Raw genomic sequence first — 16,517 nt, forward strand, 5'->3', positions numbered from 1 at the left:
ATTGAATTAAGCCTCTGTGGCTCTTCTTCAATCTGGTGAGTTGTTTGTCTATCCTGGCCCACTCAATTTAGCATATGCTCACCAGGCATGGATCCTCTTATCCGTGGTCCTAGCTTAAGCACTACAATGTTCCCTCACTTATCATTGGGGTTAGGTTCCAGCAATAAGTGAAAACCCGCAATAAGTGAAAATCCACAAAGTAGGGACACTATATTTATTTTAATATTTATACATTATTACAGTAGTTATACACTATTTAAAGTCTTTATCAACCAATCGTGTGTTGATAAATTGCCTCCTTCTCCTTCCGTTGCCTCTTGGGCTCCTTTTCTCTCCCTTTGGCTTCTCCTTCCTCCCTTCCTTAGGCTGTAAATTGTAATTTTTATGATTTATAATAGTCTTTTAGAGTTTATTGAAAAACCGCAAAACAGCGAATCTACAAAAAGTGAACCGCGAAGTAGTGAGGGAACATTGTACATTCTTATTGCAAGACTCTAACTTTTAAGTTGCAATTCATAAATTTGACAATAAGACTTTCTCCAAAATAAGTAGGTATAGGATTGCAGTCGTAAGATATAGATTTATTATTGTATTTAAACAGATTTCACATACTCTTAGTGCAGGAAAAAGAAATATTAACTTGAATATTAGGGAAAACATCTTGACAGTAAGCGTATTCCAAAATGGAATATGCTGCTTTGAAGTATGGTGGAGTCGCCTACTTTTTGAGGTTTCTTTAATAGTGGCTGTTTAGGAGTGCTTTGAGTGGGTGTTCCTACATGAAAGGGGGTAGGACTCCATGACCCTTGAGGTCTCTTCCAACTCTATGATTCTAAAATATGGTATGGCTTCCATGTCTGCACACTCGATAGCTACACTTTCACTTACCAATGCTCCAAAAATATTCCTTCCTGGAAGCATTTGCGGGCTTTTCTAGATCATCCAGTGTTATTTTATGGTATGATTCTGGCTCAATTATAGCCAAAATATAGGGTTTGTTATTGATTTCAAGTATCCACAGGGAGTCTTGGAATGTAACCCCATTGCAACCACTGTATCCATAGTTCTACAATGGCACCCAAAGACATTTGGGTAAATTCAGCTTTACCCAGATTTATTCATATTCAACCCTACAAGGCTCATGCAAGCAGAGATATTCTTAGCTCTCCCAGATTGTCTCCAGAAATTTCATCAAATTGCAAATGACTACTTCCTTCCCAATGCTAAATCCAAAGAAAAGGGCTCACCTTACAGCTCATCTGGCTCCCCTTTAAGGAAACTGACATTTACTCCTTGCAAGTCCTGGCAATTTTCCAGTATTACATTTTCAGTCCTCACCACACCAGCCCGGGGAAATAGGATGAGTCTGATGGTATTTAAATCATGAATTGCAGACCACAAGTTGCTAATATAACAGGTCTTTCAAGGCTGGCTTCTATGATTCCTGCTAGATTACAGCAGTTATGACACCCAAGCTGCCTGCCTGTTATGACCTAATGCTGACAGCAATGATTTATGGTGGCACTTTGAGTTTCTCTGAAATGTAGTCTGAAATGTAGAATTCTTAACAAGGAATTCTATAAAGAAAAAGATGAAGGACCAAGCAAATAACACCATGCACACATTTTTACTTCTCTATCCTGTTCTCTTAGGTCCCTGTCCACACTGGCATTATAATGCAGATGAAACTGGATTATATGGTCAGTGTAGAAGTAGTGGTTTCCAATCTTTGGTCCTCCAGGTGTTTGGACTTCAACTCCCAGAAATCCCAACCATCTTACCTGCTGTTAGTAATTGTGGGAGCTGAAGTCCAAAACAGCTGGAGGACCAAAGGTTGAGAACCACTGGTATAGAGTCACATAATCTGGTTCAATGCAGTTAGGCCCCTTCTACACTGCCATAAAATCCAGATTATCAAAGGAGATAATCCACATTATCTGCTTTGAACTTAATTATATGACTCTACACTGCCATATAATCCAGTTCAGATAATTTGGATTTTAAATGGCAGTGTAGAAGGGGCCTAAATGTTTTGTATAATGTAATAAGTTTGGATATAAAGAGAAAATATTTTAAATATAACCACAAACTTTTTTTGGTATAGGAAAATGTTGTATATAACAACAAACATTTATTTTGGTACAGGAAAATATTGGATTCACACCTAAAGTGATGAATTGTTTAATTTTTGTACTTAAAATAGTTTTGAAGTTGGGCTTTATGCCTGACAACTGAATACATAGATTTGGGCTGGCATCCAATTAAAATTGTTTTTGGTGTAAGCAGAAGCTGAAAAGCTGGATCCGCAGCAATAGGTGAACACAAAGAAAAGCATTGCTTGGATAGCCATTCTGGACAGCTATAAGTCTATCACTCTTAAGCAAAAGTCATTCAGTGGCACAGAATCAAATTTCATTTTTAAAGCAGATGTACATTGAATTTCAATAAGATTATATTCTGGCATGGACATTTTAAAAATTCAAAGATTTTTTGTGGAGACCTTTTGTGTAACCCTAGGATTCTGTGGAGCTCCCAGTGGTGCAGCGGGTTAAATTGCTGAGCTGTTGAACTTGCTGACTGAAATGTCGGCGGTTCAATTTCGGGGAACGGGGTGAGCGCCCGCTGTTAGTCCTAGCTTCTGCCAAACTAGCAGTTCAAAAACATGCAAATGTGAGTAGATCAATAGTTACCGCTCCAGCAGGAAGGCAATGGCACTCCATGCAGTCATGCTGGCCACATGACCTTGGAGATGTCTACGGACAACGGCAGCTCTTCAGCTTAGAAATGGAGATGAGCACCAACCCCCAGAGTCGGACACGACTAGACAATGTCAGGGGAAACCTTTACCTTTACTCGGGTTCTGTGGAACACAGTTTGAGAACGGCTTCCTTAGATGATTTTATTTATTTATTTATTTATTTGTTATTTGCAGTATTTATATTCCGCCCTTCTCACCCCGAAGGGAACTCAGGACAGATCACAGAACATACATATGTGGCAAACATTCAATGCCGTTTATACATAGACAAGACAGACAATTGAACACAGATAGAGGTATATAGGCTTTTCCCATCTTCGGCTTCTTGGACGCTTGTCCTTGGTTCTGGCCACCGGGGGTGGGGGTGCTGTCGTTCCATCTTCCTGCCAAAGAGCTTTGTTTGTAGTTTCCTCCTTTTCATAAAATTGCTGGCATTTTCCTGGCATTTCCTTATGGTTACCTTCCTGCTTTTTTTAAAAAGCAGTCCCTATTTATCTACCCACATTGTGCTTTCAGAGCACTAGGTTGACTGGGCTAAAAGTCAGGAGCTCACCCTGACCCGGGCTTCGGACTATCAACCTTTTGACTGACAAGATCGATTGCAGCTGGTGGTTTAACCTGCTGTGCTAAGGCCTGGCCCAATAACCCTATTGAAATGAACAGCCTCTGCTGGACGTTACCACATATGATGTCACTATAGAGGACTTAGAACAATCTGGATCTATACTGTCATATAATGCAGTTCGAATAATATTATATGGTCAGTAGATCCATATAATGCAATTCAGTACAGCTCAATATGCATTGTATGGGGCTACACTGAGTGACCATATAATAATAGTGTGGCAGTTGGAGCCACACTATCTTTGCCACATGTTTTTGGGAGAAAGGCAGAATAGAGATCAAATGAGATAAATGTTTTATAACTGAAAAAAGGTCATTCTCTCTGGTTGCATCTACACTGTAGAATTAATGTGGTTTGACGCCACTTGAACTACCATGGTTCAATGTTATGTAATCATGGGAGTTCTAGTTCACTAGACACCAGCATTTTTTGGCAGAGAGGGCTAAAGATCTTGCGAAACTACAATTCTTTAGCTTAGCAGTTAAAGAGGTATAGTAAAGGTAAAGGTTTCCCCTGATGTTAAGTCCAGTCATGTCTGACTCTGGGGGTTGGTGCTCATCTCCATTTCTAAGCCGAAGAGCCGGCGTTTTCCGTAGACACCTCCAAAGTCATGTGGCCGGCATGACTGCATGGAGCGCCGTTACCTTCCCACCTATTGATCTACTCACATTGGCATGTTTTCGAACTCCTAGGTTGGCAGGAGCTGGAGCTAACAGTGGGCGCTCCCGCCGCTCCCGGGGTTTAAACCTGGGACCTTTCGGTCTGCAAGTTCAGCAGCTCAGAGCTTTAACACACTTCGCAAGAGGTATAAAACTGCATTAATTCTACAGTGCAGATGTAACTTCTGTCTCACATCCTCTCCAGTTTTTTCCGGGCCCTTCCACACAGTCATATAACCCAGAACATCAAGGTAGAAAATCCCACAATATCTGCCAAATAAGGTAAAAGTAAAGGTTTTCCCCTGACATTGTGGATTTATCTGATATTCTGGGTGATACTTTACTTACTTACTTAGGCGATCCCTCGTAGTTCGAGGACGATTGAATACAATTTCCTTCTTGGCAGGGGGTTGGACTGGATGGCCCATGAGGTCTCTCCCAACTCTACTATTCTATGATTCTATGATGATTGTCTTCCATTCCTGGTGTCTTGGGTGTGTGTCCGTAGATGGCTGAAGAGACCTATTCTTTGTTACTGTTATTTGTTTGTTTTATCGGGCCAGGCCCCATGTAAGCCGCCCCGAGTCCCTTCGGGGAGATGGGGCGGGGTATAAAAATAAAGTTATTATTATTATTATTCTTGATCTGCATGTTCTCCCGCAGTGAGGACATCGGTTTCCAGGTGGAAGGTGGTCTCGGTCAGGGATGGCTTGACGGGCCTTTCTCTTGGCACGTTTCTCCCTTAAGCCCTCCATTCGTGCCTCTTTAAACTCCGCAGCACTGCTGGTCACAGCTGACCTCCAATTAGAGCGCGCAAGGGCCAGGGCTTCCCAGTTCTCAGGGTCTATGCCACAGTTTTTAAGGTGATATGGCTGTATGGAAGGGCCCTGAGTCCACACTGCCATACATTCCAGTTCAGTGGCTTTTATACAGCTGTGTGGAAGAGGCCACAAAGGGAAATGGATATCTGGGTGATGCTGGTATGCATATATATATATGTCAATGTGTGTATATGTAATAGAGGGCCCTTCCACACAGCCACATAACCCTGAATATCAATCAGGGCAGAAAATCCCACAATATCAGTTTTGAATTACAATCAGTGTTGGCGCATGCGCGTTGCCACTCAGCTGCCTTCCCTTACTACATCGAGGGGGCGAGAGAGAGCAGTTGACGTCATGGCTTTGGCCAGCGCGCGGTGCATTGTGGGCTGGGAGGGGCCGCCATTTTCGGTGAGGAGAGGGGGCGGAGCCACGGGCTGCTCAGTCAGGCTTGGGAGCTGAAGCCGGGAAGGAGCGGCAGCTGTGGCGGCGGCGGCGGCTTTGGGGGGTCCCGCCCGATTGACAGCCGGCTGGGGTGAGTCATGGCACAGGCCTCAGCCGCTTTCCCCTCGTAGGGAACCGCAATTCAGCCCTCCATCCCTCACAAAAGCCAGGCCTGCTCGCTTTCCCGTTGTCAGGAATACCGGCTTCTTTTTTCTCCCCGACGGAGGCTGTTGTGCGAGGGCGCCACCCAGAGGCCAGTGCGGGAATTGGAGTTAGAGAGGTGTCACTGGTGGGAAAGTGTATTTGCATCTAGGGCCCTTCTGCACAGGCATAGGATCAGGCATGGGCAAACTTGGGCCCTCCAGGTGTTTTGGACTTCAACTCCCACAATTCCTAACAGCCGGTAGGCTGTTAGGAATTGTGGGAGTTGAAGTCCAAAACACCTGGAGGGCCCAAGTTTGCCCATGCCTGCATATATCCTAGAATATATATATATATATATATATATATATATATATATAGTTCCAAGTTTTTTGGATTACTGTATGTCATTTTTAATTTACTTTCTCTACCCTGCTCCCACCCTCCGCCCTTTCCCTCATGGTACCATAAACTACAGAAGTTACCCTTGAAATATCAGTCTTAATCTCAATTTTTCCGCATCTTAATACAGTCTCTAAATAATTCCTAACTGGGAATAATTCCTAACCCCGCATGCTCTTAATTATTGTAACATTTTCAATTTTATCTATATTGTTCAATATGCAATTTGTTATTTCCGCGTTTAACATACTAATTGTATAAGGTCTGGAGAACAAGCCCTATGAGGAGCGGTTTAAAGAACTGGGCATGTCTAGCCTGCAGAAGAGAAGGCTGAGAGGAGACATGATAGCCATGTACAAAAACATGAAGGGAAGTCATAGGGAGGAGGAGGGAGCAAGCTTGTTTTCTGCTGCCCTGCAGACTAGGACGCAGAACAATGGCTTCAAACTACAGGAAAGTAGATTCCACCTGAACATGAGGAAGAACTTCCTGACTGTGAGAGCTGTTCGGCAGTGGAACTCGCTCCCCCGGACTGTGGTGGAGGCTCCTTCTTTGGAGGCTTTTAAGCAGAGGCTGGATGGCCATCTGTCGGGGGTGCTTTGAACGCGATTTCCTGCTACTTGGCAGGGGGTTGGACTGGATGGCCCATTGGGTCTCTTCCAACTCTACTATTCTATGATTCTATGATTCTAATTATATCAGTTTATCAGAGCCCACTTTGTTTTATCTCTCCAACGACTCACTAAAACAATTTGAGCACATGCTATTCATTTGTCAACCACCCTATCCTTTTGCACATTTTACACTCCTGGTATCCTTGCATGTAATACATTCCTATTGGATATTATTATTTGAAGATTTAATAATAATGTAATAATAAGTTTTTTTATTTATGCCCCGCCCCTTCTCCCCAAAGGGACTCAGGGCGGCTTACAACAATTAATAATACAAAATTATTAGCAATAATACAAAATTATGAGGATTCTATTAATTTCTCTTTCAATCATTATTTTCCAGTATGCCTGAACTTTATCACATTCCCTAATAATAGTAATAATAATAAACAACTTTATACCCCACCCCATCTTTCAAAAAGGGACTCAACCATGAAATAAAAATATTAGATAATATAGACACAGTATATAATAAATCAAATTAAAATAAAACAAAAAAATGTAAAACACCAACCATAATTATAATTATAATTATAATAATTATAATAAATAATCTTTATTTATACCCCATCTCACCTTCCTGGAGGGACTCAGGGCAGCTTACAACCGAACAACAGATACAATAAGTGATATATACAGAAAGTGCTCACATAAAAGCAAAATAGCACAACAATAGAAACACAAACAATTTTAAAACATGATAAAACCCTATTAAAGCAATATATGATGCCATTTAAAACTAGCCAATCCTATAGAGCATCCAGATTAATTATAGTTATTTATTTATTTAATTTATATACCGCTCTTCTCTCCCAGAATCACTTAGAATAACATTAAAAAATCCCAGCCATTGTTGTGGTAAAATAAGCCATAAAATCCGATTGATGATTATTGGGTATTCTTACATTTTGCCATTGTCAAAAGCCTGTATACAAAGCCAAGTTTTCAACATGCCTCATACATGCCTCTTTGTTTACAACCATGCCAACACCTGTCCTATAACCCTGGTAAAAAGCATGAAAGTTGTGCATTTTTGTAACACTTTCTTTCATATACTTCCCTTAGTACATTATATATATATACTGTATAGCTATATTACTTATTTCCCTCTTGTTGTCTTCCCTCTCAGTTTCCATATCCATGTCTATGTTTGAAATAATTCCTCTATTAATTTTTCTTTTAGTGTTATAATTTGTTCGTACAGGTCTTCTGCCACTTTTTTATATAACCCAGGATATCGAGGCAGATAATCCACAACATTTGCTTTGAACTGGGTTATCTGGGTCCACACAGCCATATAATCCAGTTCAGTGTGGATTTTATATAGCTGTGTGGAAGGGGGGTGCTACACTTAGAATCACAGTGTTGGAAGGGAGCCTGATGGCCATCCAGTCAAACCCCATTCTGACATGCAGGAATACCTAATTAAAGCACTCCTGACAGATGGCCACCCAGCTCCTGCTTTAAAACCTCCAGAGAAGGAGACCCCACCACACTCCCAGGCAGCATATTCCACTGTTATTATTATTCATACTAACAATCAAGAGGTTCTTCCTAATATTTAGATGGAAATTGACTTTTTTCCCCTGCAGTCTGACTCAATGGCAGATAAGGTGGTGTTAAACAGTGTTAATTTGACAATGTGGATGCACCATAGGAATAGTTCAAAAGGTGGGCCATTTAACAGGGTAAATGTGTCTGTGTGTGGATGGATTGCGGGTGGTTAATGGAGGAAGAGGGGTGTATCAATAATTTATTGCTGTCATAGACCAGTGTAAAAGAAAAAAAAACCATGTTTAATGTGTGTCCTATATAACAAGATAGTATAAAATGCAACAAACATGTAATAATGATAACATCAGCGAACATGGTGTAGTGGTTTCAGGGGTGGATTGCAACTCTGGAAACCAGGGTTCAAATACCTGCTCCACCATGAAACCCACTGGGTGGCCTTGGCTGAGCTGCATTCTCTCAACCTCAGAGGAAGGCAATGGTAAATTTTCTGAAGAATTTTAGCCAAGTAAATCTTATGATAAGGTCAGCATAGGTCACAAACTACTTGAAGTCACACAGCAATAACAGTAATAGGAAAAAAATAAATCACAGCGTTCTACATAAGTTCAAGGAAATTTGTTATTCATTCTAGGCTCCATGTGTCTCACATGGGTACCTGGATGCTTCCATTTATTTTACTTTATTTTAATCTTATAAAAGGGCTCTTTATTGTCATTAAAAATCTGCAGAAGTGCAGGGTATAACCCTCAAAAGGGTTGGATAAAGCATCCCAGAAGAGGAAGGAAAGTCAGGTTTAGAGAAGGAAGGGTCAATAAGAAGCTGACAGCCCCTTTCTTAAAGTATGTGAGTGTGGGTGGAGGGAGATGTCTTTGAGGAATATGGGGAAGTGGTGCTTTTTAGGAGGAGAAGTGAGATACTGCAGTTCACTGTCAAAATGAGGCAAGGCCTTTGTAGTGTGGATAACATAGGGATACATGATGGAGAAAGGGTGTAACTCTGGGGAGGGTTACGTGGAGCATACCAGAAAATGGAGGAAAAGCAGGTGTTAGAGGAGAAAGAAGTCTTGGATACGTGGAAGAACAGTCAATAAGAAGCTGAGTTTTCAGCTGTGTCTTAAGTGTGCCTGTGTCTGTCTTCCCTCCATGGATTCTCTTTTTTCCCCTCTCATCACCAATTACTCATGCAGAACAAAAGGCTGAGCCAGGTTCCTGTTAGTCCAGGCTGGTCCCTGGGGAAAATAGCTAGTTTCATTAGTCTGTTGATATTCCACCGTTGATCATTTGGAATGAGTAAAGTGGACAACATGACTTCAGGGGAAGGGATGCGGGAAAGGAAGCGATTGGATCTCTGTGTGTAGAGGATGTGCTGCTTTGCTAGTATCCACCCAACCCCCTTTCCTTCCTTATTTTGCTTATGCCTTCTCACTCCTGGCTTTTTAATGCCATTGTTGTTGTTTTTTAATCTTGATAACACACATCACTAAGAAAATCTGTAGAAATCATGGCATGGTTCTCATCCCTATTTACCTTATAGTTTGTATTTATAACATGAATATATATCTTTGGGTATTATGTTTTTGCTTTCCCCTGATATAAGGAAGGAAGATCAGAGACAGTTCTTTCTCAATTTTGTGTCTGTATCAGCAGGGTCATCAGCTGAGTATTGGCGCTTTTTTTTCAGTCTTTTTACTGCTATAAGGCTTTGGAGAATGGAAATGAATTGAAGCAAGGGTTGCAACTTGTTTTGTGTACATAAGCAAGAAACACTGATAACGGGTTTCAATTCAGTCAAGTAATCTGTTTAGAGAGCTTTAATTTTTTCATACATAGAAATTATCTATGTTATGTGTACATTTTAAAAAAGACTTTCTGGAATAGTTTATTTGGAACAAATATTGAGCCATCTTTTATTTATTAACAGAAAATATGTCACAAATAGTATGAAAAAGAAACTTGTAGAAATATCTATGCATTTTTGTATCCTTGCTTAAACATTTTTGCATGGTACTTCCAATTCACCACATCGTTGTGAAACGAAATAAAACCAGCAAATAAGACTGCAGTCTAATACCAATTTATCTTAGAGAGGTATTACTATATGTAGACAAGCATAAGTTATAAATGGAATTCAGTATGTGCTTGTAAACTGAACGATACGAAATAGACGAACCACATAGTTATTGAAGAAGTGAATAAGAACACTTTGACAGTTGGGTAGACTATTGCAAAGGATTCTCCTTCATTGGAGGTTTTTAAACAATCTTAACTTATCTGACTTGAGAATCATATATTTTTCTACCAACTACCAGAAGTTGTTTGCACAAGGACCATAAGATATTAGTCATAGAAGTTAAATGTATCTTGGCATAACAAATCCATCATTCATCAACAGTGTTGTTAAAGCAGATCCATTAGGCAAAGCCACAATATTTGGTAAGCCAGAACAACTGTGTAATATAGCAGGCATATTGCAAAACAGGAAACAAAGTACAAAGATGATTTCAGATTTGAGGAAGCCTAGACCTGTATAGTAACAGTATAACCTCAATTAGAATTGCTTAGAAGCCCAAACATTGCAATGGTCAATTTTTTCCAAAGTAATTGATACAATAATATTTCTATATTGGGTTACAGCAGTTTCTCTGACGTTTCTCTCGGTATGAAAAGAATTGATCTACATCATTATGAATTTGTTTAAAAATGCATGTCACGCAATAGCGTTAAAATATAAGAAAATTTAACACAATTGTGAATTTTTTGTTCTTTGTGGTATTTAAGCTTAAAGCATAATGAAAAGCAAAAATGATATAAAATAAGGAGGTTAAAAGAGAAATCTAGGTCACTGGGAAGTGCATTTTAACCTCAAAGGAAGCCTATAAATATTTAACAAGAACATAGAAAAATATCTGAGCATTAAAAAGAATGAAGTGGTGTACAATGTGAAAATCAGAATAGTTTGAGGCATTTTCTATCAGGCGCTGGCAAAATCCTCATCTACCTCTCTCCCTTTGTGGTTCATCTATTGGTTTTTTGTTGGGTTTTTTTTTGCTCAGCTGGATGCCCTTGGGATATTCCATTTATCCTCTAATGCAGTTCTCTGGCTTCTTTTTTACTGCAGGCAAAATTCCCTTTGGACATGAGGATTAGTGCAGCTCTTCTGTCCCCATCTTTCTGATCTGCCACTGAGGCACAGTTAGCTTAGAATATGTGTTTGCTTTTACTCCTCAATATGAAACTCCGCTAATGTGTGAATATAGCTTTTATATATTATTTTAAGACTCAGAAGCACCAGTGAAGTACCTGAGGCAATGTGAATTGACACTGTTTGTCTGGAAGAGCTACTGAAATAAAATACTATGTGATTCCTCCCCTTTAAAGTGGTAATTGTACTGCAGTTTTTAGAATATCACAAAATGGAAGTGTGCCCTCCTGGTGGAATTCAAATTTTAAGGTGGACAGACTATTCATAGAGTTGCATGTGTTGCTGCATTAGAAGCAAATTTAACTTTGTTTTTATTTATGACTGCAGTGGTGTTCCTTGGTGTCCCCTTTTTGGTGGATTGGAATGTATATTGAATTTTTTTCCACCTGTGTGCTATTGTTTTTGTTTTATATTTTTATTGGCAGATATTCTATAACTTGAAAAAGCTCTGTTGTATGCCATATGTTCCCAGTGATTTGTTTCTATTAATTGATTTGAGAGACTCTTCCACTTTACTTTCTGACATGGTTGATGCATTGTTAAATAGTTCTTCCTTGAAGAAATCTGTTGTCTTTTCCTCTCTTTTATATAGGTTTTTTAAATTATGTTGCATCCAGCATTTTTCTATTCTGTCCTGATCACATGCTGTGTTTCCGTTTTGATTATATAGCATTTTTATACCTTTGATTTTTTTTGGATCTTATGTTAAAGGTCTTATGTTCTAGGTTTTGGTTTTCTTCTTTTTCTTTCCATTGATTATTATAATAGTTCTCATTATTCTTAGGTAAAGGTTATTTGAACAGTTATTCAGGCTCCTAACTCTATTTCTGTCGCCTTTTCCTATCCTTAACAAGCATTTGAGTTCATTTTTATAGTTAGTCTGTGTAGTGATATATCTAGGATATAACAATTGATTCATAGGGTTGTTGTATGTTGTATGGCTTTTTAAAAATTCATATTTGATTAATGTCTATTTTAGCTTGGTGACTATATTCGATAGAAAGTAGGGGACATAAAGAAGTAGTACAGTGTTGGAATAAAGAGGAATACATATTTGTGCCAATCAGATTCTACATTTAAGACATTGCAATTTTACTAACTAATCAGGTGTAGTGAACTTTATATATTCATTATGCTTCTACCTATAGACAGAATAAAGTATGAAAACAATTCTCTATGTACAAACCTACACATTAAATCCATGTTTTCATTTAGTTGTTTTTGTTTTATATATCACTCATTTTGATTTGGTTAAGGATGCCTTAAGGGTAGTTCCCAAAAAGTGTCAGTATTTCCGTAGAGTTGTAAAAATGTTGTTTTACTGCCTAGATATTTTGTTCAATGGCATTGACCTAAAAATGTCTTTCTCACTGAGCAAAGAAAAAAAGCTTGTCTAGACTGGTATTGACCTGTCATGACTATATCTCTATGATTTCTTGTGGGATACTTCTGTAGAAGTGAAGTCTTGAATATTCTAATTTGCATGCTGTCAAAACATACACACTGCACTGGGATACATATGAGATGTTTAATTTTCAGTTTCACTACATTTCTTTGACATTTACACTGCAGTGGACACCTTAATGCGCTGGGGACCAGTTCTACATTATCTTCTCCTTAGTTTCTTAGTTCCCCTCCATTCAAAATCTGTATTGCAGATTGCAATTATGGTACTATATTGTTAAAAATGTCAGCATTAAAATGGAATCAAACTGTTAGCAACACTAAAAACAGTTTAACATGTAGAATTAAAATGTTTCAAAGCAGTTTTGAAACCTACAGTACTAATCCTTTAAATATCCTTAGTTTTTCAATCTAGGAACGTGCTTCACAGTAGACCTGGTTCAGAGTTGTTTTCAAAATTGGAAGTAATTTTTTTTTACTTAGGTATGTATGCACACATGCACACCTATCAGTGTGTCGTATTTAAATCTAAACCATTGCTCTTGAAAGCCTCTAGAAATAAAAAAAAAACCAGTTTTTGGTCATTTTTACAAGAAAGTGAAAGTGGGCATACTGCGAAAGTAGCATTGGGGAGGCTACACTTTGTCCACTCTCAGTTTATACCTTTATTTTGAAAAGGAAGGCTGCATGTAAAAGTAGGATTAAATGTGCACAGTTGTTGAAGATGTTCATTCCCATCCACAAATCAGTGGTCTTTTGGACACCTGTAGATGAGGCCTTTGGAATTTTCAGCCAGAAAGATTCTTGGCTTCCCTAAACTACATTTCCCAGAATCCTGCAGGAGACAGCCTCACGATAGGAAAGCTAGCATCCTGCTTTAAAATGCTAATAGGATATTGTCTTAAAAGAACATAAGGAAAATACATATTAAAACAATCAGTCCATACTTTAAAAGTCATAATTTAATAAATCATCTTTATAAATCTGCATATAACGACTGGTCTTTAATGCTTTCTAAAATTTAGACATTCACTGTCAAACCTATTCTAGCAGATTCTTCCACAGTGTAGGGATGGCTGAAAAAAAGTTCTCTGGTTGACTCGAGTAAATGTCCCTCAGAGAACCCGTGTGCAAGGGGTAGATTTTATGAGAAGGTGCAGTCTCATAGGTAACCCTGACCTAAATCATGTTGGACTTTAAAGATAAAAACAAATGCTGTTTACGTTGTCCAGAAACTATTTGACACCCAATAAAGTGATTTTAATATTGGTGTAATATACTTACTCATGGGTGTACCAGGAACCCATATGATTGCCATGTATTGAACAAATGGAAATTTCCAAACTTCTTACAGATGTAGCCCAATGTGCATTACATTGCAGAAATCCAGCCTTGAAGTTACCAGCATGCACTACCATTTTTATGTTCTCCAGCTCTAGGAAGGGGTGCAGCTGATACAACAACCAAAACCAATAATAGGCACTCCTGACCATTGAAGCTATATGAGCTGTCATTTTGAGTGACAAATCCAGAAGCACTCCCAGGCTGTGAACACAGTCTGCATTCAGCTTCAGTTTGTTTTCCTTCATCCAAGTCATGGAGAAATAAATGTGGATGTTATCAGCATACTGATAGCAGCTGCCTATTGCCTCTGGATTATCACTTCCAGAAGCATGTAGCTATTGAACAACATTGTAGATAGAATGGCACCTAGTAATATGCCATATAATCACATTTTCTCTCTTTTTTTGAGAAGCAGCGCCACAACCTGGAATACACCTCAGAGGTAGCATCAGAAACAATGCAGCACAGTGCCTCCAATTCTCAGGCAAGTTTCATATCATAGGAGTCCTTTTAAAAATTTGCCTGATCTCAAGTTGTTTAATTTTGGAGTTAAAGCAATGGCTTTCCTGATAGAACAACAGTTTTGTAAAGGCAAAATCAACTCCGGAGTACTTTAGTCTAATTCCCATTATTTTTAACAATAATGTTAAAATGGCCCTGACTTGCCGTTTGACATTTCTTCTTTTTTCCAGTGGGAAGTTTGGATAGCTTTAATGAAATATCGGCAAATGGGGTAGCCATTTATTGAACATTTTTAAATTTACTTCTTTGATCCAGAAGGAATATCTATTATGGCATAGTTTATTCTGTTAACTTGTATTGAATTATATTTTCTTGGTGGTGTCATATGTCTACATGTTGACTTTATCGTAAAGTTTTTTGGGGCAAAATTCATTAAGAGGAAGTTTGCCATTTCCTTCCTCTGAGGTGGCAAGAGAGTGACTTTCCAAAGTCACTCAATGAGTTTTGAACCATAGTGTCCTCATCCAGCATTCAATTCATTATACTTGGTACTGTATATTTTCTTGATATGTATACAGTTGTTGGCGAAAGCTTAACAGTTTGTTTTGGTATTTACTGATATGACCTCATTAGCTTGCCCTACCCCAAATTCTGCTTTGTGCACCAAGTTCTCACCAATTTAAAAGAAATTAGACCTTCTAGGGAGGTAGCTGTCCAAGCCAATAGTAGCCAAATAAAACTGAACCAAGGAGGGGAGCTTGCTCTTATTTTTTGGAGCAAATACAATGGAGCAGCAGAGCCATATGAGTCTGTAAAGAAAGTAGCATTTCCTAAAAACTAGGGAGCTGGCTATAATGCTGGACTTCAAGTGAAAAGATAGAACCTTCTGCATTGCAGTGTTTGGGACGGTTTTATTGACATTATGAGTCATTATTATTCATCTATTTATTGAAATGTTCACATTCCAACTTTTAAGGCAAAGGCGTCTATCACAGAATGTATTAAGTTTCATGAAATCTAAGGAAGACTATGCTTCTGAATGACTTACAGTAAAATCTACTTGCAGTGCTTCCATTCCAGCTGCTCCCCTTCCAGCCCAATGCTTTTAGTTGAAGTTATATCTCCAGTTGTATTTGGTTGCTAATGATATGGGAGCTATTTCGCAATTAGGATTCTATGGGCTGGGATAAGCATCTGGAATCACAAGGACAGGGTCTGTACCATAGTCTTTCTTACTCAGTTTCTATTATGACAACAGTATGTAATACCAGGAGAGACTGGCCTCCGTGCTGTTAGTAAGTGACTAGAGTACCCATGAAAGTGTGACAAAATGTCTTTATAGAGTTTGCATCACACACTGAGAAAATTGGTTCTATGCACTAGTTGACTTTTCTGTTCCTTCTCTACTTATTCTGGGATTTCTTCAAATGTATTTGTCCAGAACAGTGTCCTCATTTTTTGTTCTGTACTGGATTTTGTTCTATATTTTATTTTTCCCAATAGTAGCTTTCTAGACATTAATAATAGTATCTCACTAGAGATATATCTCTTGCCTAATTTCCAATGCATAAATATCATTCCTCAAGGTTCATATACTAGGTATGGATTCCTTATTTTTACCATAAACACTTGGCGAAAGTGAAGTTCCCTTCATCTCAAATAATCTTAGGAGATCTCTGATTTGAAATATGGGGGTATATGAAAACCTCATATTGGTTTATTCCAGATTCAATTTTCTTTGCCTTTTTTTTACATTTTCACTCAGAAATACATACATAACCCATTCTGTTCTTAGGCATTTTGTTCTATATTCTAGTGAAAATACAGTATTGTGAATTAAAGTTCCTACACTCAAATGACTAGTAGACTGTAGGGCAAGGGTTGGAAAAGTCTTGCTTCTGGACCCAACTCTTACAACCCCTGAAGCTCTCTATCACTGCCACAAAGCCCTTCCCCTCAACTTAAAAAAAACTGGCAACATTTCTAGAGAATTTTTCTCTGGAAATCCCCAAATGCAAAAATATCCTATCTCAAGTACCTGAGAACTATTTCCTGCCCCAAATATTT

At 38.7% G+C, this 16,517-nt stretch overlaps 1 protein-coding gene across 2 annotated transcripts in view; it reads left to right on the top strand.

Moving 5' to 3' along the window:
• The first annotated feature begins 5,239 nt into the window (after positions 1-5,239).
• The window catches only part of klc1 (kinesin light chain 1), a 63,121-nt gene continuing 51,843 nt past the window's right edge, over positions 5,240-16,517 (top strand). The window contains exons 1-2 of one of the 2 annotated variants that reach the window (XM_016990685.2): positions 5,286-5,398; positions 14,401-14,472. The gene's annotated coding sequence lies outside the window, so the exon portion shown is untranslated. Of the gene's footprint in view, positions 5,399-14,400; positions 14,473-16,517 lie in introns of both variants that reach the window. The other variant, XM_003214312.4, reaches the window with a different exon arrangement.

This window comes from Anolis carolinensis, chromosome 1 (assembly GCF_035594765.1).
Source record: "Anolis carolinensis isolate JA03-04 chromosome 1, rAnoCar3.1.pri, whole genome shotgun sequence".
NCBI lineage: Eukaryota > Metazoa > Chordata > Lepidosauria > Squamata > Dactyloidae > Anolis > Anolis carolinensis.